This window comes from Caloenas nicobarica, chromosome 4 (genome assembly GCF_036013445.1).
Source record: "Caloenas nicobarica isolate bCalNic1 chromosome 4, bCalNic1.hap1, whole genome shotgun sequence".
Classification (NCBI taxonomy): domain Eukaryota; kingdom Metazoa; phylum Chordata; class Aves; order Columbiformes; family Columbidae; genus Caloenas; species Caloenas nicobarica.
Window position 1 is genome coordinate 76,239,185 of NC_088248.1, and position 25,414 is coordinate 76,264,598.

General features: G+C 47.5%; 1 protein-coding gene across 1 annotated transcript in view; it reads left to right on the forward strand.

Moving 5' to 3' along the window:
- PTPRA (protein tyrosine phosphatase receptor type A) overlaps positions 1–25,414 on the forward strand; it is a 122,296-nt gene that overhangs the window by 26,443 nt on the left and 70,439 nt on the right. The window lies entirely within an intron of this gene.

A 25,414-nucleotide genomic window follows, 5' to 3' on the forward strand; every position in this document is an offset into this window, starting at 1 on the left:
TTTGCTAGATGGGTTTTTTAGTCTGCTTGGCTCGCTTTTGGTTTTGACCTCTTTTCGAGGACAGGAGCTGAATGAATCCCACTAATTCCCTGAGAAGCAGCCAACTGTCCTAGAAAGACTTTTTGGTCCATGCTGATCCCAGAAAAGGTTTACATTCAATCAAGCAATAGTCAGAGATACAGAAGTTTCCCTATGATACACACCGTAAACATGAATAACGTAAACCCTGTTTAATATTCAGTTTTTGCTGGTATAAGAAAAGCCATTTTAGAGAAGCAGGAGACTGAATATGTTCAAATATCTACCAAAATAAGCCAAGTCCTATCGTAATCCAGTGAGTATGTAGGACAAAGATGCTACTGCACACAGGGAGTAGCTTTCTCAAAAAAAACCCCGGTAGTCTGGATGTGCCTATCAAGGCTTCTTGGCAATGTGGGTTGGAAGCCGGCAATTCAGCAGCCGGTTGGGATCCTAAATCCGCTTGGATCGGTGGGATGTGCCTGAACTCATGTGAAGAGAAGCGGCCGCTGCCCAGCGTGAATGATCTCAACAAAATTTCTTCAGCGCGAGTGGTTCGTTTTGCATGACGAAGCCAGACGTGGCTGTGACGCTGACAGCTGGAGCGAAATAGCCCGACGGCGCTTTCCTTCTGCAGCAAAATCCCTTTGGAACGAGACAGCCAGGTCTGCAGCTGAGGTCATGGGACTTGTTTTGTCATAGGATAGTTTGGGTTGAAGGGACCTTCCAAGCTCATCCAGTCCAACCCCTGCAATGAGCAGGGGCATCTTCACCAGCTCAGGTTGCTTTTGTGGGCTACTGGAAAGGCATTTTGGGCTGAGTGTGTTTTTCTCTCTAAAACCGTGGTTATAAAATAGCCAATGCAAGCTTGAGCACCCTTTGATGCTTTTATGGGTTTCTTGTTAAAGTGTTTCATTCTACATCACTGATGATTCATGTTAGAGCTCAAAAGCATTCAGATTTGGATTATGTGGGAGAAAATGAATGCGTGAGGTCTGTACAGAGCTACCCACTCAGCTGGATCGCCAGATTGCTGGGCTTTGTTTTCGCTGGTCACATTCACTTGTCACAAGTTACCATCCCCTTTTTGTCAGCCGTTTCAGCAATGTCACACATTTATTCTGGCTCAGACTTAGCAGGGGGTACGATGCCGGCAGACCAGGGAGATGGTGTCTGCAGAACACAGGTAAGAAGATGTTAAAGTTTAGATGTAAAACCCCAATTACAGCTGAAAAGGCTCTGTTTGTGTAACTGGAACCCTTGGGATCGCAGTGCTCCCAGGTCTGGTGGCTCCTCTGAGAAGAGGTCGCAGTGGTCAGAAATCAAACTGGCTGAACTGGAAACACAGCACAGGAGGAGATGGGTAGGAGGCAGAAAAATCATAGAATGGTTTGGGTTGGAAGAGACCTCCCAAGCTCATCCAGTGCCCCCCCTGCCATGAGCAGGGACGTCTGCACCAGCTCAGGTTGCTCAGAGCCCCGTCCAGCCTGGCCTGGGATGTCTCCAGGGATGGTTCAGCCACCACCTCTCTGGCCAACCTGGGCCAGGCTCTCACCACCCTCAGGGCCAACAATTCCTTCCTCATGTCCAGCCTGAATCTCCCTCCTTTAGTTTAAAACCATCACCCCTTGTCCTATCACAACAGGCCCTGCTGAAAAGTCTGTCCCCATCTTATGGGCCCCTTTTAAGTCCAGAAGGGCCACACTAAGGTCTCCCCGGAGCTTCTCTTCTCCAGCTGAACACCCCAACTCTCTCAGCCTGTCCTCCCAGCAGAGGGGTTCCACAAAAGCTCCACTAACACCTACTCGCCGCCTCTCCCAAAGAGCAGGAGTGGGAATCCAGCCTTTCCTCACCAGGAATGGTTGCGCTGGCTCATTCCTGCCTGATCTTCCAGGGCTTTAGTGTCTGGCCCAGCTCCCCGTACTGGACAGGACAGTTTCACTGAGCCACGATTGGGTCAGCCCAGGTTTTTCCACCCTAATTATTTTCACGATCCCAACCGGTTTACAGGAGGTATAGTGAGGAAGTGTCCTCGTTGAGTTGCAAAACTTGCAATGAGAACAAGGACCAGCTCTTCTCCCCGAGTCTTAGGCCACCAGGCCTGCCTTAGGCCAGGCTTAGGCTTGCGTGGGCATTGTTTAAGAACACTCTACTGTTTCAGCGCTATGCTAGAGCGGTGAAGGATGTGCCATGGGAGCGACTTCATAGGAAATTCAGCTTTTTCAAATCTGCTGAGAAGCCACTGCGCACAGCAGTTCGGAAGCTGCATCATTGGGATTCCTGCCAGGAGACGTTTCTTGGAAACTCTTCCATGTGCGGCTCGAGCAGCAGGACGGGAGGTCTCGGTTTGAACTCTAGATGATAAATCCACGGAGGTTTTGGCAGGGCTGAGTGTTAGGATGCCTTTGCTTGGCCTTTCTCGTTGGGGTGTAGAGGTGAACCCCTGCCTGGGCTGGCTCAGAAACTTCCATCTGACTCCGTAGGAAGCTGAAGTTTCCACTGAATAGGAAACTTTTGGGGGGGTGAAACAACTGTATGTTATTGGATGGAATTCTCCAACCCTTTGGCTACACCCAGCCTATTTTTCTGAAACAAACTAGTGCTGAAACAACCCTGTAAGGTCATTAATTTTTTTTTTTAAAGCTGACTCTTCTTCCATGTTTGCCTTCCCTGACGTCTGGTCTTGCTGCTCACGTTACCTCTTAGTCCATAAGAGGAAAGGGTAGTGGAGGTCACCTGTGACTCACCGAGACCCTTGATTGACTGAAAACTCCCTTTTTTTTTTCTGATAAATCTCATTTTGGGCAGAAGAGAAAAGGAGGGAATAGATATATAATCTCTGATTAAATCCAGCATCAGTTTCTTCAGTAGGAATCCATATGCACTGCTGCAGTGGAAGTAACACTGATCATTATTATTTGCTGTAAAATTCACCCAAAATACTCTCAGTTCTCTGTCATGTAGGGATTTAGGGGCTCACAGCGTAGGGCAAGACATGGAGAGAGGAGGGAGAACTCGCTTGCTGCGGTTCCTGGAAGGCAAGTTACGTGCTTACATTTTGGGGTGTACGATCACACAGATGGCAGCAATGTTGGGGGTTTGGTTTCTGCTGCCCCAAGGGCTGGGGAGGAATTTCAGAATCATAGAATCCTTTCAGTTGGAAGAGACCCTCAGGATCATCGAGTCCAACCATAACCCAACTCTAGCACTAAACCATGTCCCTGAGAACCTTGTTTAAACACCTTTTAAAGCCCTCCAGGGATGGTGACTCCACCACTGCCCTGGGCAGCCTGTTCCAATGCCCGACAGCCCTTTCCAGGAAATAATTCCTTTCCTAATATCCAATCTAAACCTCCCCTGGCACAACTTGAGGCCATTTCCTCTTGTCCTATCACTTGCTACTTGGGAGAAGAGACCAACACCCCCCATGCTCCAACCTCCTTTCAGGCAGTTGTAGACAGCGAGAAGGTCTCCCCTCAGCCTCCTGTTCTCAAGGCTGAACAGTCCCAATAAATGGAAAATGAAGAATAAACGGAAAACGTCAGAGCTGTGGCTGGAGCCTGGAGTGGCAATTAGTCTTTAACCTGGGTCAGACTTTTCTCAGTCTTTTTTTCTGTCTAATTTCCCCATCGCTTTCTCTGAATCCTGTCATTTTATTTTTCAGGAAACTTTAAAATTTATGTGGAGAAGGGAGGGAAAATCTCACTGCAAGGGCTGTGTCAGCATCTTGTTTTCGAAATCCCTGGGAGAGCGGTTTGTCAGAAAACCGTGGGAGCGGAGAGCTGAGCCTAGCAAAGCCAAGCTGAGCTTGAATGCTCCCTTGGTTTAAGCTCATCCATATCAGCAAGGTACGCTAGGAGCAGAAATCTTTTTATTGGTGATAAGGATAAGAAGGAGAATTTCCCAAAGCTCAGGCTTCCTCGCTACGTTTTTTTTCTCCGAGGAGGCCCTGAGAAAAGCAGATACGCTGGGAAGCTGGAAACTCCAGACAAGTCCGTGCATGCAAGGGTGTGCGTACCCACATGTAGGTACACAGAGCGCTCTCCCAAGTAGCCGAGAACCTGAGAAAACAGAGATAAAATCAAGAGACAATTGAAGTTAATTATACTTCCAAGGCAATTGGAGATTGGTTGAAATCTTGTGGGATTTCTGAACCCCCTCACTGCAATTTGGGGCTGAGCGTGGGGAGGAAGGTTTCGCTGCTGTGGTCATTGGTGGCTCAGTTGGGACTGTCACCTACTGCTAGTGTCAAACCGTGGTGGCTTTTGGGCTGTGGATGGCACAGATGTCACCACCACAACCCAATTATCTTCTCATTGCAAATTCTGCTTTATGCCACTTGGCTCCTTTCATGGTGGAGGAAGCCGACCCTTGTTCTTCAAACTGCACAGCACGAGTTTGGATTCAATAGAAGTTTTGGCTGTAGATTAAAAAACAACAACAAGAAAAAAGCATTTTGACATGTGACTGAGCTTTGTTGTTCTTTTTCCACCCACATAGTTTCCCTTTCTTTTCATCCTCACCAAAATCTGGCCTGAATTTAGTGTTTTGAGCAATGGTGAGGTCGCTAGCCTGACTTTGAACTTCATGAACTTCTCCAAAGAGCCTTCGAAAAAAGCCACATTCCAAGAAGTCTTGGATATCTCTGGTTTACAAAGGAATTGGGATATGACCGAACTCTTAGAAATGCCAGATATTGGACATTTGGGCGTTTATAGGTGAGCTGGTGTGGAGTGGCTGAATTACAAATCCATTGTGAGGGTTAAATGTTTTGCTTCCTATGATGCGAACCGGAGAAACAAAAGGAAGAGCTTTGCTTTAACTCTAGAAGAACCAAAGTCTTTAGGGATCAAGCAATAGGAGCTCACAAAATACACAAACCCGTGTGGAACAGTGTTTCTTCCCATCCCGTTTTCCCCGTCCTGTGAATTTAGGCCAAGAATTTAGGCCACTAACTTCAGAATTTTGCCTGACGTAACCTTTGGGACTACAAGCATGTCGTAGCAAAGCACCATCAAACGTGTCGTTACGTGAAATTGCGCTTCGTGGTTTTTGGTATGTTCACGCATTTGTCCAGAATTGTTCTCCACCAGCAGAAGGATGTGATATGATTAAAAAAATAACACATCCTGATTTTTATTCCCTTAAGATGGAAGATCTTTCTTCAGAGAATCTTGAATAAAACAAGACAGTGCCTCATAGCGACTATTAAGGAAATAATAATAATAATAATAATAATAACAATAATTAGTCTTTGGAATGGTCTTTCCCTCTGGCATCTTCACTCAGGTTCTGCAGTCAGTAATTCGAAGGAGGTTTTGTGGGAAGGGGAGGTGAGATACAAGAGTCGTTATGACTCCCCCAAGGGTGAGAACTTCTAGAGCCAGGACCCGACCACTAATCTTTTTAATTCCGGCTCAGCACTTCACTGTGAGATCGTTATTCTGTTTAATTAATCTGCGCAATGCCTCTGAAGCCTCCAAAGCCATAGTGCTACATACGCCTTGAAAAATCCTGCTGCAAGTCCTCGTTTGAGTCTCTAGGAACAATTTGCTGTCCCCGACACCTTTTTGCTTGAACTTTGCGTAGAAGGAATTATCCCCAAACCTTGGGTGGTCGTACTCTGATCTGATCACTAGGGCTGGTGTAGCGCTCGTGTTCATCGGGGAACGTTGTTTTCAGTAGAGTTCTTGGTGCAAAAATTGGCTAAAATGCTAACGTTTGATAGGTATGGGTACAGCAGTACTGTTGACAATCTCATTCACAGTTTTCATTTAATGGTGAGTGAAGTGTTGTGTTCTTAAGTTTAATTTTCTAAAGACAGGAGAGCGGTGCCACTCTGCATTTATCAGCCCCTCCACCCCAAGGAATCTTTTGAACCGACTGAGCAATTTCAGCCACGTTTGAGAAACTTCACAGTCTCCAAATCTTGCAAGTCCCATGAAAATCGCGTAGCAAGGAGGTTGACTGGAGAGCTGATAAGACTTTCCAGGCTTGATGAAAAGTCTCACGGCGTAAATTTTCTTCTTAGCTAATCCAGATTTGATTTGTAGGGTGGTGCCAGCTCCCCGGTTGACGTCACGGTGTTACCAAAGCCTCGTGTGTGACAGTCGCTTCACCCCTCTGCCGCATTGATCTCTGTTTCACATACGGGTGACTTCATCTTTCACGCTGCCTCTTTCACAGGCATTAGCAGATTTACTGGCAGCACCTCGCGCGTCTAAACGCCGTCAGCACCCGGAGACCGCGACATCTAACGTGTCACGTCGCAAACTGTGAAACTGGAGATTCGGCCCCACTTTAAAGCGCCGTAAGCGGCAGAACTAATGCAACTCAGCATACTAATGAGGGAGGTATTTATCGTTAAGTGTCGTCATTAGAGAATAGCCAGTGTTCAGCTTCACCCTTGAAACTGTTCTGGGAAGTTCGTCTCCTCGGGCTGAGCTTTGCAGGGTCCTCGGCAAACAACCGGCTGAAGGACGACTGGGAGCAGCAGGAGGAAAAAGCCCAACTTGCTGATTTTCAGGGAAATGGCCCAGAAAATGAAATCCTCTGTATAATTTATAGAAGACCTTAAGGAAGGAAGGAGAAGGGATTGATGTAGAAATGATTGTTCTTTCTGGGGAGAATGGGAAGAAGAAACTTAAGAAGAGACGTAAGCTGGCAGGTTGCCATGAGGATAAAAGTGAGATGCCAACAGCTTATGGTATCACTTGGGGGCATCCAAAACCTTGGTATTTTCATTTTTGGAGAACCCCTCCTCACTGTCTGTTTGGGTCACTGTCATCTCTTAACTCAGGCTGGACATGAGGCAGAAATTGTTGGCCCTGAGGGTGGTGAGAGCCTGGCCCAGGTTGGCCAGAGAGGTGGTGGCTGAACCATCCCTGGAGACATCCCAGGCCAGGCTGGACGGGGCTCTGAGCGACCTGAGCTGGTGCAGATGTCCCTGCTCATGGCAGGGGGGGCACTGGGGGAGCTGGGAAGGGCCCTTCAACCCAAACTGTGCCACGATTCTATGAATTTTAACTGGAAAATAACAATACGAGTGACAGTGTCGCTTTTAACCTTCTCTGTGCTCCGTCAAAAAGCATTTAGAGCTAAAGCTGGTTTTGGTGTTATCTGGAGACATGGAACGGAGGTTGATGTGAAAAGCTGTTTTGTAACAAAAGGACTTCAAAAAGCAGCGGGTTTGTGAGGTACCACATCATCAGGGGCTCATTGGAAGGGACGTATCACTAACTCCTCAAATTTGTAACCCGGCAAGTTCAAATTCTCTGCCTCGAAAGGGGTGGAGGAATACTTGGGAGGATTTCCTTGCAAGGATGGATTCGACCAGGAGGGGAAAACGCCGCCCGTCCAAGCGGGTGTGGTGGTTTCTGTGAATTTGAGTAATTTCACCCCAGCCCCTGGAGACTGGCTGGGTTTGAATGGCAAACCTCCGAAGTATGTGTGATGTAATAGCCGAATTACTCAAAACCAAAACGGTCTCCTGAATATCTGTCTTCTTGACTTGGATGGAAGACCTCCAAGAGCAAAGACGGTTTTAGTTTAGATGCCCTTAGCTGCGAAATTCGCATCAAAAATCCCAAACAGAATCACAGAATCACAGAATCACAGAATGTTAGGGATTGGAAGGGACCTCAAAAGATCATCTAGTCCAATCCCCCTGCCAGAGCAGGAAAACTTAGGTGAGGTTACACAGGAAGGCGTCCAGGCGGGTTTTGAATGTCTCCAGAGAAGGAGAATCCACAACCTCCCTGGGCAGCCTGTTCCAGTGCTCTGTCACCCTCACTGAAACGCGCAAATTCGGCTCTAATTACTTGACATCTCCACATCTAACTTGCAACATCCCCGGGACGATCTCGATTTGTTTCCACTGCGAACATGAAATTCCTGCTGAACCGCACGGTGCAGAACTGGGGTCAATTGGGAACCCTGAGAATTTTTAAAGGGAAATTATCGCAAACAAGGGAAACCAACTTCCAAATCTAAGTCCTCCGTGAGCACAATACAATTATAGCAGCTTTCCCGGGTCAGGAAACAAACGCTGCGACTTCTGTATTCCTGTGTGTGATATTTCTGACACACAATGTTATCTCTGTAATTGTTGCGTGTGCTTTTATGTAGCGCAATTAGGGTGGGGCTGGGGTTAATGGGGATGTTAATCGTTTTCACGTTCCTAATTTAGGCTCTGAATGCTGCCGTTTCGGTACAGAGTGAGTAACAAAAATTATTCATGCTATTGTGCTGCTGTCACATCTGTGGTGTAGGGAGACGGCTTCAGCTCGGCCTAAATCAGCCGAGATCGCCCCGGCCTTGGATTTACCCGCTGAAAAGCTCATTTGTTTAAGCTTTTGTGTTTTCTCCTGCTTGTACCACATTGGAAAGTCCTGAAGATCTTCATGGATGGAAAAACCAAACCCTGCGCTTCAAGGGCATCTGTTTGTATCGACATCCACCCAGCCGAGCTTCTGCTGAGGCACAGGAGCTATTTACCATGTATTTGTTCAGAGAAACTCGTCTCTGACATAATGACTTCAATTCACCCTGAATTTCTCATTTCTCAGATGGATTCTGGAAATGCAGTACATGGGTATGTGGTTATAGGGCTTTTTTTCTTCCCCACTAAATTCCACGAGTTGGGACATGTCTGCCTACAGGTTTTATACAAAATACCGAACTCAAGATATCAAAAAAATGTATTAAAAAAACCCCGCTACGACACCCAAAACCCCTCGACTTGTTTTGTTTAGTGGCCACTCCTAAAATAGTTTTGCTCACCAAATTTGTGGAATAGGCTCCCTGTACATTCTGAATATTGGTTGAGGGTTACAGCTGAATGAAAAATGCAAAAAATAGAGATCGGCTTTAAAAAAATAAAATCTGCAGTGTCTAGTGAGAGGTGAGGAGAATTCCTGCTGTCTCCGGGGTCGGGTCCTGCTGCTGTGCTGGATCCCATGGGACCTGTAGCATTTATCAGAGGGCATGTTAAAATACTGGGGTGCTCAGCTTCCTAACGGGTTGAAATGCACCAATTTTAAGTTAAAAAGTGCCGGTTTCTTTTTCTAGAAACTGAAACGTCGCGGCCAGCCTCGGGTAGTTACAGAAGAAACACATGCAACCGTTTTGCCAAGGACCAAACTTCTATTTTATTATGATGTGCTCCGTTCACAAATTAAAAGTTTCTTTGCTAAAGACCATTTGCTTTTCCTGCAACCAGCCCGAAGGAAGCACAGGGCTGGCTTAATTTTATATGAAAAAGAACCTTCCGCGAGCGCTCGTTGTGTTTTATTTCCTTAGTTCAGGACTCCGAGTCTTTCACAAAACTCAGAAACATCCCATGGGGCCACAGCCGTCCTGGGCTGGTGGATTGAACGACTTAAGTGTCTTTTTTTGGTCTGATTTGTGACTGTAGCTTTAATTTATTGCCTCCTCTGTAAACCACAGATATGTTTGTTATTCTCAATTACATGGTAGGGAAAAAAAAAAAAAGAAGGAGCTTTATTTGGATTTTTAAGTCATTCTTTCTCTTTGCCTTGGCGTTTATTGCAAGGAAATCCTTTTACGAGGATGTGCGATGGGCAGCGGTGCTGTAAGGCCAAGGAAATAAAAGAATTAAGATTTTATGGCTTCACTGAGGCTGGTGAATCCAACCTTCACCCAACTCCATTTTGTACATAGAATATTTTAAAATTGTGGCTTTTAAAAAAATTTTTTTAGCTTAGAAACTCTCCTATCACAAATTTAAACTACTTACACAAGTTGAACTTTGTTTTTTCTTTCAAATAAAACCTCCCCATGAAGGGGACAGCGTGGTCTGATGATGATGGTCACTGTCTGCACATCATTCAGCACCAACCCAGCTTGTTTCTCATTTAACGCAACTTTGAAAGGTTTACACTGCAGTTTTCCTGCCTGTCGAATAGTTTCTCTGTTTTACTGAACCCACATCTGGTAGATTAAATTTTTGTTTTCAGAGTAGGGAGAAGCTTGTGGTCTAAAGCCAGTGATTAGTAATAAAATACTTTCAAGAAATTTAGCAAGTGGTTCCTTGTGTTGGTTTCTCATCTGTCAACCTCTTACAGAAGCAAAAAGCTCCGTGTTACCTGGGTGGTTTCCATAAGTGCATGAAGCTTCGATAAAAGGTTGTTTGCTGTCCAAAAGAGTCTCAGAGTTGTGGGTTTTTAACCCAAAAAGCTTTGTTCTTGTGGCATTCCGTTCTGAAGATCTCAGCGAATGACTGCAGCGTCATGAATATTTTCATTAGTATTTTATTACATTTAAAAATGTAGCTCCATGGTTGTTTTCCTATAATTCCTGCATGAAAATAACATGTGCTGACATGAACCCCGGTGGCAATGGGGAAGGCTTGAGTGGGAGAACGTGAACTTATCTCTTCATCAGTGTTATATCAGCTCAATCACAATATTTTGATTAGGAAAATGGTTGCACTGTGCTCCCAAAGAGCTTCATTGTGCTTTCTGTGTTTCTGTCATCTGGAGTTGTTTGGGGAAGGGTGAACACTGCATGGCTTAGAAATACAAAACCTTCAAGACTTCATGAGGAATGGATCATCTTTTAAAAACTCCGTCATGTGCTTTAAATCCTTTTTATTTCTCCAACCTGAGTGCCAGGGAGGAAGCCGGGAGCTCTTTGCTTTGCAGTGGTACCGGTGCCTGGGGCTTGTTCTGGCCACTTTTCATGTAGGAGAGGACGAGTTGTGAGCAGGGTCAGAGGGATCAGAAGGTCCAGGCTGGGATCATAGAACCGTAGAACAGTTTGGGTTGAAGGGCCCTTCCCAGCTCCCCCAGTGCCCCCCCTGCCATGAGCAGGGACATCTGCACCAGCTCAGGTTGCTCAGAGCCCCGTCCAGCCTGGCCTGGGATGTCTCCAGGGATGGTTCAGCCACCACCTCTCTGGCCAACCTGGGCCAGGCTCTCACCACCCTCAGGGCCAACAATTCCTTCCTCATGTCCAGCCTGGATCTCCTTCCTTTAGTTTAAAACCATCACCCCTTGTCCTATCACAACAGGCTCTGCTCAAAAGTCTGTCCCCATCTTTCTTATCGGCCACTTTTAAGTCCAGAAAGGCCACACTAAGGTCTCCCCGGAGCTTCTCTTCTCCAGCTGAACCCCCCGACTCTCTCGGCCTGTCCTCCCAGCAGAGCTGTTCCAGCCTCGCATCATTGCTGGGGCTCCTCTGGCCCCTCTCCAGCAGCTCCATGTGTGTCCTGTGCTGAGGACCCAGCGCTGGCCCAGCGCTGCAGGGGGGTCTCACCAGAGCGGAGCAGAGGGGCAGGATCCCCTTGGTCACACTTCTCATGAGGCTTCCCAGCCATCCCTGTGCATCCTCACCGCATCTTCTTCCTCACGGGAGCACCTGTCCAGCTCTGCTCAGAGCAGCACATGGTTGCAAGTAGAGAAAAACAGCCTCTCCAACCCCTGGAGATGGAGACGGTGACACCTGATGTGCACGGCGGATTGTGGCACCTTCCCCCCGGCCTCGCCGGTGACCGCAGGCAAGTCCCTCTCCCTGCTGCTGCTGTTTAAAATCAAGAATAAAAGGCAGTATCTTAAAAAAAATAAGTTCTGAAGGCCGCACTTCGTGTAGCTCTCTCTGTTCTAGGTGGTGATATTACATCTCTCCGAGCTGTCTGTACTCCCGATGCCCTTAGATGTTCTCGTCCTCTGAAGTCTGAAGGCTTTTGTGCAGCGTTTAGCGAGGGACTGATCAGCTGAAGGAAAAGAGAAACCCTTTGCTCATCAAACGGGTGGGAAAGGAAGCGGGTTTGGCATAAACTGAGAGATTTACATGGTGGCGTCGCTGGGAAAATTCACGGGGACCTCAAAGATAACGGGAACAGGAGCACTGAGAAGCAGCAGAAGGGTTGTATTTTAAAAAAACGTTGCCTTTTTTTGGGGATATTAGAGAAAATTGTGTGGGCAGAAGTAGTGGTAGAGTCTATGTGCCTGTATTGGGAAAGCTTCTAATAGGTTTTGCCAAATATTCTCACAGTGAATCGAGATCGCGGGGCAGATAAAACGATAGAGCTCACAAAATGCCCGGAGGTTCCCTTGCAAAGGGCGATAAACTGGATTTCTGAGCAGCCGCGGGGGAGTTATCAGGGAGCCAAAGCGATAAATCCGGGATTAGTGCTGGGATGTCTGCTGATGGTAAACAGAGATGCGCAACGACAGCTGGAAAAGCTGCGAGCGTTGTCGCTGGATACGGCGCAAATATCCATAAATTGGTGAAAAAAAAAGACAAGCAACAAACCTTCGGTGCTTGAACTAGTTCTGCAGGCAGAAGAGGTGGAGATGCCAAAATTGGGAGGAGCTTTGACACTCAGCGATGAAACGCTGTTTCCTGCGTCGGAGGCTGGAAAGATGGATCATGTAGGTCGGAGTAACCCGGGGACGCTGGTGTTCCCGCTGCCAACCGCATTTTCCCTTTTCGCCGGGTGATATTTATTATTTCGCTGGGGTTATAACTTCCTCGTTGGCACACGGGTGTGGGAGGGGGAAGCAAATGACACCTGATTTCTTCACAGGACATTCTGAAGACGTGCAGATGAAAGGCTCGGCTGTAAGAGCCAGGTGTTACCGGAGACGGTAGAAATAGAGAAAAAAAAAAATCCTTGCAGGTACGTGAGGCGCAGTAACCTGAAACCCGGCGTTCGGGGTGCGGCACGGCAAGATTGCAACCCGGCCAGTTTTGCTTTGGAACGTAACACACCGCAGAAAAGGGCCTGTTGGGTTTTCTTTTAACCTTTTTGTTAATCTGTTCCGAGCGCTCCCAAGCTGTGCGTGGTGTCGAAGGTAACTCTGCTTTGTTTGCACCGTTCCCTCCAGAGCCTTATTTCCCTTCGCACAGTCGTAATGAGGCAGGAAACGGGGTTTGTTTTTTGTCTGCTGAACCAGCCTGGGTTTCTCGACAGCGAAACCTCCCTCCTTGTTTTCTTCCCGGACCCTGCTGGGAAGGTCTCTAGCTCTGCTCCCCCCACGCTTGGCCGTAAAATTCCTCCGGAGCTCTATCAAGACGAAGCTTTTGATCACCAAGCATCACCTGGCTCACATGATGCTCCTTGGAGTTTTTCTGCCTTACACCCTCCAAAAAACCAAGCACCCTCGCCTGCTTTTTTTTCATATCATTGTACAAAATGTGGCTCGTCACACCCACCAGCTTCCTTTTGGGTTTTACCCAGCGCTGGACTCCGGGTGCTTTGAATAAAGCGTTTTCTGCCGGGCCGTGGCAGCGACAGCCTTTCCTCCTGGCATGACCAGACTCTCAATGTGACATTCAGAGCTGTAAAACCCTCCCTGACAATAGCTGGTGTTGTCCACACAGCAGCATAAATAATCGAGATTTCTTTTTTTATTTGTTTTTTTTTTTACAAGAAGAATAACATCTCCCCGGGCTGGTCGGGGAGGCGACAGGCTGTTTGTGATGCGGGGGCAATCTCAGAAAAGGGGTGACATCAGAAGTAGGGTCTTTGGGTTGTTATCCAGAAGGTTTTTAACATCGTGGCGCTGGGATGTCTCTTAAACGTGGTATTGGGATGTCTGTTCTCTTGTATACTCATTTTTCTGTAGAATAAAATAATTCCATCATGCATTTTTTTGTGTGTTTGTAGCATGACAGGTTGACTTTGTGGCAGATGCTTTAATTGCTGATGGGATACCTGGGATACCTTGGAGAAGAGGAGACTGAGGGGTGACCTCATTAACGGTTATCAATATGTAAAGGGCGAGTGTCAGGAGGATGGAGCCAGGCTCTTCTCGGTGACAACCAGTGATGGGACAAGGGGCAATGGGTACAAACTGGAACACGGGAGGTTCCACTTAAATATGCGAAGAAACTTCTTCATGGTGAACCTGGTTCTCTCTTCTGCTCGACCTTGGAGATGCTGGGAAGCTGCTGTGTCCCCTTTCTTGCCCGGTGCTGGTAGCTGGATGTGCCCAGAGAGAAAAAGGGACGAATATATCGGGATTTGTGCAGGTACCGCACATCTCAAGTTTTTCCTCATCTTTTTGTGGGTCCGTTCCACCTCCGTTGTATTCACAGATCAGAAGCAGGGAGGAGATAACTTTTCTGTCTTCATTTAATCTTTGGCTTTCGCTGCTTAGAATCAGCTAAATTAGAATTAAAAATAAAAATCCAGCAAGTCTATATTTCTTGAAGAAGCTTCCAAAAATCTGCATTAGCAATTCAATGAAATTGAGTCCCACATGTCTGGTGACTTGCCTCTTCTGAAACTTTAGTAGAAAATATGTATTTCTAAGACTTTATTTCTTTCCTTCCAGTCTTTACATCCGTTGCTGCCAATACACCTAATAGATGATGCGATGCTGGCATCATTTTGGCGATTAGGTGGCTTTTTGGTGCTGTCACCTCAATGTGGGGCAAAGTAACTGCTGATTTCATCCTTTTCAACAGATTTTTTTCTATTCATTCTTGTGATTCTTTCAAAAAATCAAGGGTGTCAGCAGCAGAGCAGCTTCTTTTGTGGTAATTTCTCCAATGCTATGGAAATAAAGCACTGAAATAAATGTATTTCGTACAGTGAAAAAGCTTTTGTGCATCCTTTAGGCTGAAGCTGACCCCGACCTCATCTATTAAAATTGCGTTTTTGTGAAAAAATTATTTACATATGCTTATTTTAAAGAAGAAAAATGTTCGAAGAGTGGGCTTAAAATGAAAAAAGAATCAAACGCAGTGCTGTTGGCCGTGTACAGACTGTGCTGGGCGCGTGAGGTGGGTACGAATGAGGCCGCAGTGTTGTCCCCGGGCTGGATTAGCCGCAGTTGCCACTGGTTACTGCTCGTCGGGACTGGGGAACCCGGGGGGCGGGACGAGTACGTGCCCTGAGACGGGATTTTGGGGTTCAGCCGAGATCTTCCCAGCCCGCGCCCGTCCCTTAATGTCCCTTAATGTCACCCACTGAGTTTTGAGACACTCACTAGTGCTTTGACCTCCAGCAGCATCCACAGGAGGCTGTTGCTTCTGAGATTTGCTTTGAGTCAATACGTTCTTACCTTTATTTTTTTCGTTGTTGTTTTTAAGCCTCTTTATGGATTAAAATCCCCCCCGAGTCTGGTTTTTAGCAACGATACAATTTGGTTTTCAGCCCCGCCGCTTGCACGGGCGGTTCTCAGCCCCGGAGCCGAGCGACGGTGGATTATTTTCTTTTTTTTTTGAGGTGTTAAAACAAAAGCAGCTCCCGGTTGGTGTGTGCTGCTTTCAGCCTTGTTCTCAGCCCTCCATTCAACCGGCTCCTGTCAATCAATGATGCTTTTAAAACCAACACATGGGATAAAGCTGCAGAATGGTTCCTGTGTCGGCTCCAGAGCGGTGACCGATGTGCAGATGTACCCACGCGCGATCATTTTTACACAATCGTTTGTGGTGTGGCGGTAGATGCAGCAAAACAAAACCCACCAGTGCCCGAGGGATAGAATCATTTCAGTTAGGAGAGACCCTCAGGATCATCAAGTCCAACCATAACCCAACTCCAGCACTAAACCATGTCCCTGAGAACCTCGTCTAAATGTCTTCTAAACTCCTCCAGGGATGATGACTCCTGGGCAGCCTGTTCCAATGCCATTCAATGATTCAAGCAGCGATAACGAGAGGCAGAATGGCTCCAGCTGTCTCATGTCTCAGAGCTGGGATCTGCGGCAGCGCTCGGGTTTATTTTCCTGATGAAAGTAATCCCAATCCGGGAGCTCCTGGATCCCATGCACTCTTTCTAGACTAAGTCGGATAAAACCAGCTTTAAAGCACAGCCTTGCTTAGTGGAGATGGGACACAGTGCGGTGTCATCCCTAAGTAATAACTGTGGATGGTGTGTTTAGATGTTAATCTAAGAAAATAAAAGGTGTCGAAGCAGCAGTGATGATGGGAAGTGTTAGAGCAGCATGGGGGAAATGCAAGGATATGGAAATAATGAGAGGCGGCTTTTGGGCAGCGATGTGTTTCACAAAAATCTCAGTGAACTGGGAGCATGTTAATGAAAACGAAGCATTTGGAAGGAGCCCTCAAAGGTGAGTTGACCTTGTCATGGGCTGCGTGGACATAAAATGCGGGGACAGCTTCTCGTCTTCGAGTCCACTCCTTGGATAAGGCTCAAAAGTAATGCCTGGGAAAGGAGAATAAGGGTTTGGTCATACAGACCGCAGAGCTGCTTGCTTTGTGCTTTTCTCAAATATTTGCTGATATTTCTTTATCATCCAGTGCTGTGCTTGAGCAAAACCTCCCATGACCTTGCACCAGGAGATGCTACCGCTGTGGGTACCGCTCAAGGTAGCTTTGCCACCAAAGTCCAGGCTCATCTTCCTTCTCTGTTGCCGATGAAATCTGTGATTTTATGTGATTCTGTGATTCAGTGATTCAATGAAATCCTAGCCCTTCCAGAGCGATGACCTCTGGTTTATACCCGTAGACCCAGAATTATACCTCAAGCCGTGTTGTGCAACAGGGAGCACGATCCCACATGTGTTCTCTAAAAGCAGAAGAGGATTTCGGGTGTCGCGCTGGAAAATCAAAGCCCTACTTGGGGGAACTTGTGATCTGACTATCCAGTTGGACGAGCTCAGCTTTCCCTGCTATTTAAATATACTCTCCCAGAATTTTAATAGCGCTGGTCTCCATAAATACATTTTAACTCTTTAGGAGCGTGCGGGGTTTCCGAGCCACCGTCGCTCTCCTGTTTAAACAGTTCAGCTTTAGAGGAAGAAACCAGGTTTGAATATGTGCGTGCATCACCTTCTTACTCCTATAGAAAGCTTTTACAGCTGCTGTTTGTCATTTGGGATAATCCAGAATATTTCTGCACAACTCCAGGGGGACTTTCCCTCCCCACCTGCCTTCTCAGAGCTTCCCCGTCCTGCATGGGAGTGAGAATGTCCCTCTGAGCACCGTTATTACCCTTATTCAGCCCAGAAATTCGCTGCATCTTTAAGGTTGGCTGTGTGGTATCCGTAACATCTTGGCACTTGAATTCTGTTTTCTTGTTCTCAGTTTTTGCTGGCACTTACGTGCGTGAAAGTACAGTGGTTTCCTAACTAAATTCAACCAGAATAAACAGTGTATATAGAGGGAGCTTCCAGTTTATTGCGTGTATCAACAGCGTTGGAGAAACAGTCGTTCAGATCAAGGAAAAAGTCCCTGAAAATCTTTCTCTCATTTGTTAGAAACAAAATAAAATAAATAATCTGCTAATGCTTCAAGTATTGAAGATAGAGGAGGGGTTAGCTCGATTTTGTTGTGTTTCGATATTGTAGAGAAGTGCTGGAACTGCCGCAAAACCTGTACCCTGGAAATGCTGGAAGCTTTGCTGTTGGTTTACAGGGATACGGAGTCAAACCCCCTGTGTGCACTTGCATTTGAATAGCCAAGGTTTAGGATGGTAAGGGAAACAGAGATTAGGGTAAAACAATTTGGTTTTGTTAATGCTGCAGGGCAGTAGTGGAAATTGAAAAAGAAAATTAATCTTTTTCCCAGGACATTGTCTCACCTGCAGCACATACCTTCCCTAAGAGGCGGTGGATGGATTTCTTTGTTCTTCCTTAGGCTGATGAAAGGTCTGGGATTTGGGAAAGAGCAGCCACGTGTCCTGAGAGTTTGATTGACATGTTTCATTGTAGCCTGTCATTAATTCCCGTCACAGCTGATGTTCCTGCTGGGTTGGACCCATCAACACGCAGGGGCTTCTGACACTGTCCTGGACCCTGCGCAGCCGGGAGAAGTTTCACGGCTCCAGGGTCTCCATCGCACGTGGTGCTGAGACTGCGCCGTGGCTGCGCTGGGGCTTGGAGGCAAAGTCAAGTTCCTGCTCTTGCTTCTGCTGCCGAGCCTGGAAGGTCATCTCAGGCACCAAGATGATCTGCAGAAACAGGTTTCACTTCCTTAGTGCTTAATGCAGAAAAGAGCATGATCTGCACTGCCCACCCGCCCTCCCGCCATGGATTTGTCTGGTGGATGGGGCAGGAGCTGCTGAGTTGGCTTCCTACAGGTAGGAATTCCTGCTGGTGGGAACCACAGAGGAGACCACCAAGGTGATCCGAGGCTGGAACAGCTCTGCTGGGAGGACAGGCCGAGAGAGTTGGGGTGTTCAGCTGGAGAAGAGAAGCTCCGGGGAGACCTTAGTGCAGCCTTTCCGGACTTAAACGGGATCTGTAAGAAAGATGGGGACAGACTTTTGAGCAGAGGCTGTTGTGATAGGACAAGGGGTGATGGTTTTAAACTAAAGGAGGGAGATTCAGGCTGGACATGAGGAAGAAATTGTTGGCCGTGAGGGTGGTGAGAGCCTGGCCCAGGTTGGCCAGAGAGGTGGTGGCTGAACCATCCCTGGAGACATCCCAGGCCAGGCTGGACGGGGCTCTGAGCAACCTGAGCTGGTGCAGATGTCCCTGCGCATGGCAGGGGGGGCACTGGATCAGCTTTGACGGTCTCTTCAACCCAAACTATTCTGTGATTCTATGATCCCAGCCTGGCGCGTGCGATGCCAGGAGCTGCACCGGCTGCCTGACGCCGTATCTGCTCCAGCAATTGATGGAGCTGCTGCCAATCATCCAACTTATAACTTAGACGCTTCCAAATTTGTCTGCACCCAGGTTCCCGAGTCTGCAATACTAATGCTGAGGTGGTTGGTGCGGGGCTGAGGACTTGGCACCTTCACTGCTAATCAATTTTTCTGAAGCTTTTAGGTAATGAATCGTATCAGACAAATCACGGTAGCTAGGATGGGAAGGCGGTATCTGTGTGAGGAGGCAGTCCTGGTTGGAGGCTTTTTTTTGTTTGGGTGAAGGACTTGAGCAAATTCAAACTGAAAATGTGTAGTTTTAAATACAAAAAACCTCAATCATTTAAAGCAGCGTTTTGTATTTTTAAACAAAAAATAATGGTGGCACAGAGAGGACTTCCAGAGGACCAAACGCCTTATTTGACTGCTGGAGCAGGGTCTCTGCTAAGGAAATAAAACAGAAAGGCCTGAAGAAAGTCAAGTCCTCTCGCATTTGGTCGTCTGAAGACTCAGGAGATCACCGCGATGGATTGAAGTGAAGCCACGCAGCTGCACGCAACATCTGGCGCCACAGCTCGCTCCAAGATTTTCCATCCATGAGGAGGTCTCGTCCATGACTTTTGGCTCCAGTTTCCGTCTCCGATATGTCCAAAGGTTACAAAATTCCCATAGCAGGACTCCTCACAGGGATCTTGCCACCAGCATGATGACTCCTGCAGGTTTTGTCCTGCTGTCCACTGTGTCTGTCTGACAGAAACATTCAAAAACTCCTGCAGAAAATAAACAGGTCCTGAGTCTTTGACTATTTGGGGGAATTTGGGTGGTGTGAACCAGGAGGTGGTTCCTCCAGGGCTGCATCTCCAGAAATTTGCCCTATAGCCCCTTTGTAATGTGATAACCCCCTTAACAAGATGCTCAATGCTTTCAAACCTGATGCCCATGAAGATTTGTGCCCTAATTCTCCCGTTCCTTAGGTCCATTGAGTCCCCATGGACTTCAGTGAGGTTTGGGCGTGTTTCTGTCAAAACTCTGAACTTCATCCAGCCTAAAGCTACAATATTTTTTGGTGCAAAGTGCTTAGCAATCCGCAAGAAACAAAAGCTTGATTTCGCATCGTGCAAAGGGTCGGTACTTTGCCTTTTTGGAGTTACTGCTGGGGCAACCCCTGTCCTACGTGGGTGTGTGTTGTTTCAGGCCATTTATAAATAGAATCATAGAATCATTTTGGTTGGAAGAGACCTTCAGGATCATCAAGTCCAACCATAACTTAATCTAACTCTAACACTAAACCATGTCCCTGAGAACCTCGTCTAAATGCCTTTTAAACCCCTCCAGAGATGGTGACTCCACCACTGCCCTGAGCAGCCTGTTCCAATGCCCGACAGCCCTTTCCAGGAAGACTTTTTTCCTAATATCCAAATAAATACAAGAAAAGAAAAAAAACCTTGACGGTTCCTTGTTCTATGTAAAATTGAGTGGATTTATTCGCAAACTTTGTTTTGACAGTGAATCTGAGATCAGAGCCTGATGGCCAAGCCTGGAGGCGAAACTCTTCCAGGAACACGCTGAAGTGATGCGGTGCCAGTGCCAGAAGTGAAAACCCTTTTTCCTTCGGTCTCTGCTGTTGTGGCTTATTTTTTTCCCCCCATGTTCAGCCTTCACTTTTATTAAAAGCCCTATTCTGCTCTATCGTCATCCGTCGAGGGTTTGGTTGACGTTCAACTGGGACGGGTTGAGGTTCCTCAGAGGTGTGTGACAAGATGTCTTGATCGGCACTGATAAAAGATCTTGCGATGCTGACGACCGGCCCTCGGAAACGAGCCAGGGCTGTTTTATTATATTAACCATAAGCCCCAAAAAAAGGTGCTGGGGAATCCAAGTGTTAATGACGGACATAAAGATGTTGCTTTCTGAGCACCATGACTTGCTGTGGCTCTGAACTTGTGACCCAGAGGAGAAAAGCACAATATCCTGGCTACAACAGTGTCGTATTTCTATCTGAAACTCAGAAACCGATATATGTGGAGGAATGAAGAACATCCTATTGCTGTCCCATGCTAGAACTGTTTTTAGAAATCCGGCTGGAGCTTCTTTCTTGGGTTGTTTCCTGACGGGTCTCTCAATGTCCCTACCCCAGCTCCACCACCTGTGTGCGCAGAAATCACACCGAAACTCCTGCCTGACTCCACGCAAGCTGCATCCTGTGGATCTGCCTTAAAAACAGCTCTTGGTTGCCTCGGTCAGACAGAGGAATTCCCAAATTTGAGGTCTGACAAGCCAACAGCATCATGGGGTTGTGGGATTTTTTCTCCGAAACCTTTGGGGAAGCACAAATACCACCTCGCTGCCTTCGTTCACTCCCAAAACACACAGGATGTCCCGGGCTGCGCAGGGGACGACTGAGTTGTGCAAATGGGGCTTTTTCCCCCCTTCATAAGTGTGTTTATTCACTGGGGAAGTCAGAAGAGGAATAAAAAGGGTGCAAATGTTTTGCTGGGTTAGAAATGAGACCTCAGCGACTGGGCTGTGTGTTGTCCTGCGGACGACGCGTTCGGCAGCTCTGATATCCAGGTAGGGTCACAGCTTGTTTATGCGTCTCCTTATATCCGTATCGACCCACATACCAGTATTTGACTGTCAAATCGTTGCTGATGAACACCTCTCGTGTACAATTTTGCAACCACTGGCTTCCCGGGACGTGACTCTTGGAGTCAGTGGCCACCTCTACACACCTGGTTTTCCCCAACAACATCACTTCAGTTTGTAGAGGCCTCTTTTCAAACAGCTTCGCCCCGTTTCTTTGCATCTTCCAGTATTTTTAAGAACATTTTGCAAGCACAGGAGAAGATCAACGGGCGCTGCTGGACGGAAAACGCCAGGGAACGATTTCTGCGTGCGCACGCAGCTACGGCAAGGAAAGGAAAGCAGAAAAATTTGCCAAGGGAAATGGTCTCGTTGTGCACGACGTGTTTTCTTTACGTATTTGTTTTCCCCCCTCCACGTTTAGGATGCGAAATGGGGTTTTGAAGATCTAGAGCCAGCTGGTTTATCTCTGGGTGCGACGTTGCCGCGGGCTCTTATCAGGTGTGTGGCGGCGAGTGAAACCCTTCAAACAAAACCCTTTCATGTAAGTTTGTGCATGTTAGGCTGGGCTCATGCGGTTAGGCAGGGTTTGGTGTCTGCGCTGTTTTAATTCAGGGTGGAATAGCTCTGTAATTAATGCGACTACAGGAAAACTGATTGGTTTTTTTGGTCTTTAATAAATTCTTTTGGGGGATGGAAATCCTAGGGTGGTTTAGTACAGATGAGTGGAGGTTAGATATGTTAATGAGAATGTACGGAACCACTAACACCGAAATTAAATTAACTTCATATTAGAATCATTTAGGTCGGAAAACACCTTTAAGATCATCAAGTCCCACCATAAAATTAGTTAGAAGCGTAGGAAAGCTTTACCTGCTGAAAAGTGCCGGCTTGTTCGGTTGTCAGGGCATCAGCCAGATGCTTTTATTGCTCTTAATTGCTCGTTAAGCTTTGACCGTGCTTTTTGCTGGGATGAAAAGAGAAACATTGACGGGCAGAACTGCAAGAACTGTCGGCGTTCGTTGCCTACACGGTGGTAACTGCCAGCAGGGTAAACAGGCAGGTAGAGTACATAGGCTGGGGTTTTTTTATAAGAAAGGAGATAACAATTGGATGCTGTCCCGTTTTCAGACTGGGAATTGTTCACCAGGCTTGGATTACAGGAATTACTGTTCAAAGCGACAGTGCAGCCAGCTCGTATTTTGTGTTTTCCGTTTTTTTAACTAATTCGTTGCGGAGAGTCTTTAGACAAAACCATTTTTCTATAGCTTAGTTGCGATCCAAACCGATCTGCTGGTGACAGTCTTCAAGTAATTATCACTGAAAGGTGGAGAGAAGGGTTTTTAAAGCACCAGCTGTGCCAAGGGATTGAGTGTTCAGAAGAAACTGGAGATTACTGGGTGCTCAGGCGCTGATGCTGCCCCTGCCAGTGTCCGTATGACTTCTTAGGGAGCGAGAGATGAGTTTCCTTTCACTGCTGAACTATTTATGGAGGGTTCTGCTTAAAGAAGGGGGAAAAAAACCCACAACGCAGCCACCTGCGGGTTTTTTTGCTTTGTGCTTTGCTAATTCCTTTGGCCCTGCAGCTGGGGCAGCTCAGTTTTGCTGCCCATTCTTGCTCATTATGGAGCATCCCCCAATTCCCACATGTCCGTGCCCTTTTAATATTTTCACCCTTTCACCCTCGTTTTCCCTTTTCCTGCAGTAACTCATTTGGATCCATTTCCTTTGCCGTGGGTTTAGTTTGGGGTGCTCACTGTGTCTATATGGAAACAGGGTTTGTGGCTTTGATCCTCCAGGTACCTCTGCAGGATTCTGGAATATTTTCGGGTCTGTGGGATGTGACGTGTCCCCGCGCTGCAGCCGAGCAGCTTCTGGGTGCTGCTGTAAAACCCACCTCTTCATATTTATAAGGTCAAAGCAGCAGAGAAATGCAAAAATTCAGGAACGCTGAGGTCAAACGCGTTAAAAACCTTTCACCGGGGCACCTGCGCCTGGGCTGGTTTGGTATTTAAGCACCGTTATTCTATGAAAGTTGATTATTTTGACTTTGTGCTGTACAGAGCGTCTTGTATTTGCTCTCACCTGTGGCGCAGTGAGTGTTACCAGATGGTTTGCCCAAAGCTGATTTTTTCTTTTAACGCTTTTAGTGGTAGGTTAGCGCTTGGTGCTCTTCTGCTGTGTGTTTTGTAGCCAGGCAAAGTGCCAGCGCGTCTGTCAGAGGAAAAACTCCCGGCTGGTTCCTGGAGAACAAATTGAGCTCAAATTCCCTCTGACGGGCGAGAGCTCCAGTCCCGCAGGTAGGATTTTTCATCATAATGATCCCATTTGGCAGGTAAATTAGGGACCAATTTTGGAAGGAAATCAGGGATGGTCTATGGGCAACAGAGCCGGGGAAGGGGCTGGAGCACAAGTGTGATGGGAGCGGCTGAGGGAGCTGGGGGTTCAGCTGGAGAACAGGAGCTGAGGGGAGACCTTCTGATCTCTGACCTGCCTGAAAGGAGCTTGGAGCCAGGGGGGGTCGGGCTCTGCTCCCCAGGAACAAGCGCCAGGACCAGAGGAAACGGCCTCAAGTGGCACCAGGGGAGGTTGAGGTTGGATGTGGGGAACAATTTCTTCCCCAAAGGGCTGTGGGGCATTGGAACAGGCTGCCCAGGGCAGTGCTGGAGTCACCATCCCTGGAGGGGTTGGACAGACGGACATGAGGTTCTCAGGGACATGGAGCAGGGGTGGGGAATGGTTGGACTCCATGATCTTGAGGGGCTTTTCCAGCGAAAATGATTCTTTGGTTCTGTTTACTGTGTCCAGTTCTGGGCTCCCCAGTTTAAGAAGAACAAGGAATTACTGGAGGGAGTCCAGTGGTGGCTACGAAGATGTTTAGGGGCCTAGAGCATCTTTCTTATGAGGGAAGACTGAGAGAGCTGGGGCTGCTCAGCCTGGAGAAGAGAAGCTGAGAGGGGATCTCATCAATGGTTATAAATATCTCCGGGTGGGTGTCAAGAGGATGGACCAGACTCTGTTCAGTGGTGCCCAACGACAGGATGAGGGGCAGTGGGCACAGACTGAAACACAGGAGGTTCCATCTGAATATGAGGAGAAACTTCTTTGCTGGGAGGTGCCAGAGCCTGGACCAGGCTGCCCAGAGAGGTTGTGGAGTCTCCTTCTCTGAGACATTCAAACCCGCCTGGACACGACCCTGTGTGATCTGCTCTGGTGACCCCACGTTAGCAGGTGGGTTGGACTGGATGATCTAGAGAGGTCCCTTCAGCCCCAACCAGTCTGGGATTCTGGGGTTGTATCCCAGCGAGCATCCTGAACTCTGTTGCAATTCAAGTGGAGATTGGAAGGGATAAAGTGCAATGATGTTTAGGAAGGAGAGTTATTTTGGGGGATAGCTTAGAAAATAGACCAGCATTTCAGGTGAAGCAAATCTCAGCCCTTCTCCTCCATTATTTAGGTTTGCTCTGCCTCGCCATTCAGCCGTACCTGTTGCAGCGGATGCCAGCGGAGCACCAGCCTTTTCGGATGCAGCAGCTCAGTCCCAGTGCTGTCCCAGAGGATTGTGGCAGATTGCAAACATGCTCAGCGCAATCATACCACCCCAATTAGCATAATGATGCTGCCTAATTTGTGTGCAAATTGCCCTAATTTATATATGTCGATACAGAATCCCAGACTGGTTGGGGTTGAAGGGACCTCTGGAGATCCAGTCCAACCCACCTGCTAACGTGGGGTCACCAGAGCAGATCACACAGGGTCGTGTCCAGGCGGGTTTGAATGTCTCCAGAGAAGGAGACTCCACAACCTCTCTGGGCAGCCTGGTCCAGGCTCTGGCACCTCACAGGAAAGAAGTTTCTCCTCATATTCAGATGGAACCTCCTGTGTTTCAGTCTGTGCCCACTGCCCCTCATCCTGTCGTTGGGCACCACTGAACAGAGTCTGGTCCATCCTCTTGACACCCACCCTGGAGATATTTATCAGCATAAATAAGATCCCCTCTCAGCTTCTCTTCTCCAGGCTGAACAGCCCCAGCTCTCTCAGTCTCTCTTCATAAGAAGGATGCTCCATATGATTAAACCAAGCACAGATGGAACAGGCTTCAGTCTCAACACAACCACAGAAGCATAAACCTGCATCCACTCTCAAAATGTGCGGAAAGTCCATAATTTGTTCTCCATGTTGCTAGAATATGGAGGTTTTGTGTTGTTTTGCCCCTGTGGCTCTGGCAGCACGACAGGGTGCGGGGCAGGACTGAACTCGCGGCAGGAGGTAAGAGAATAAAAGATTCCT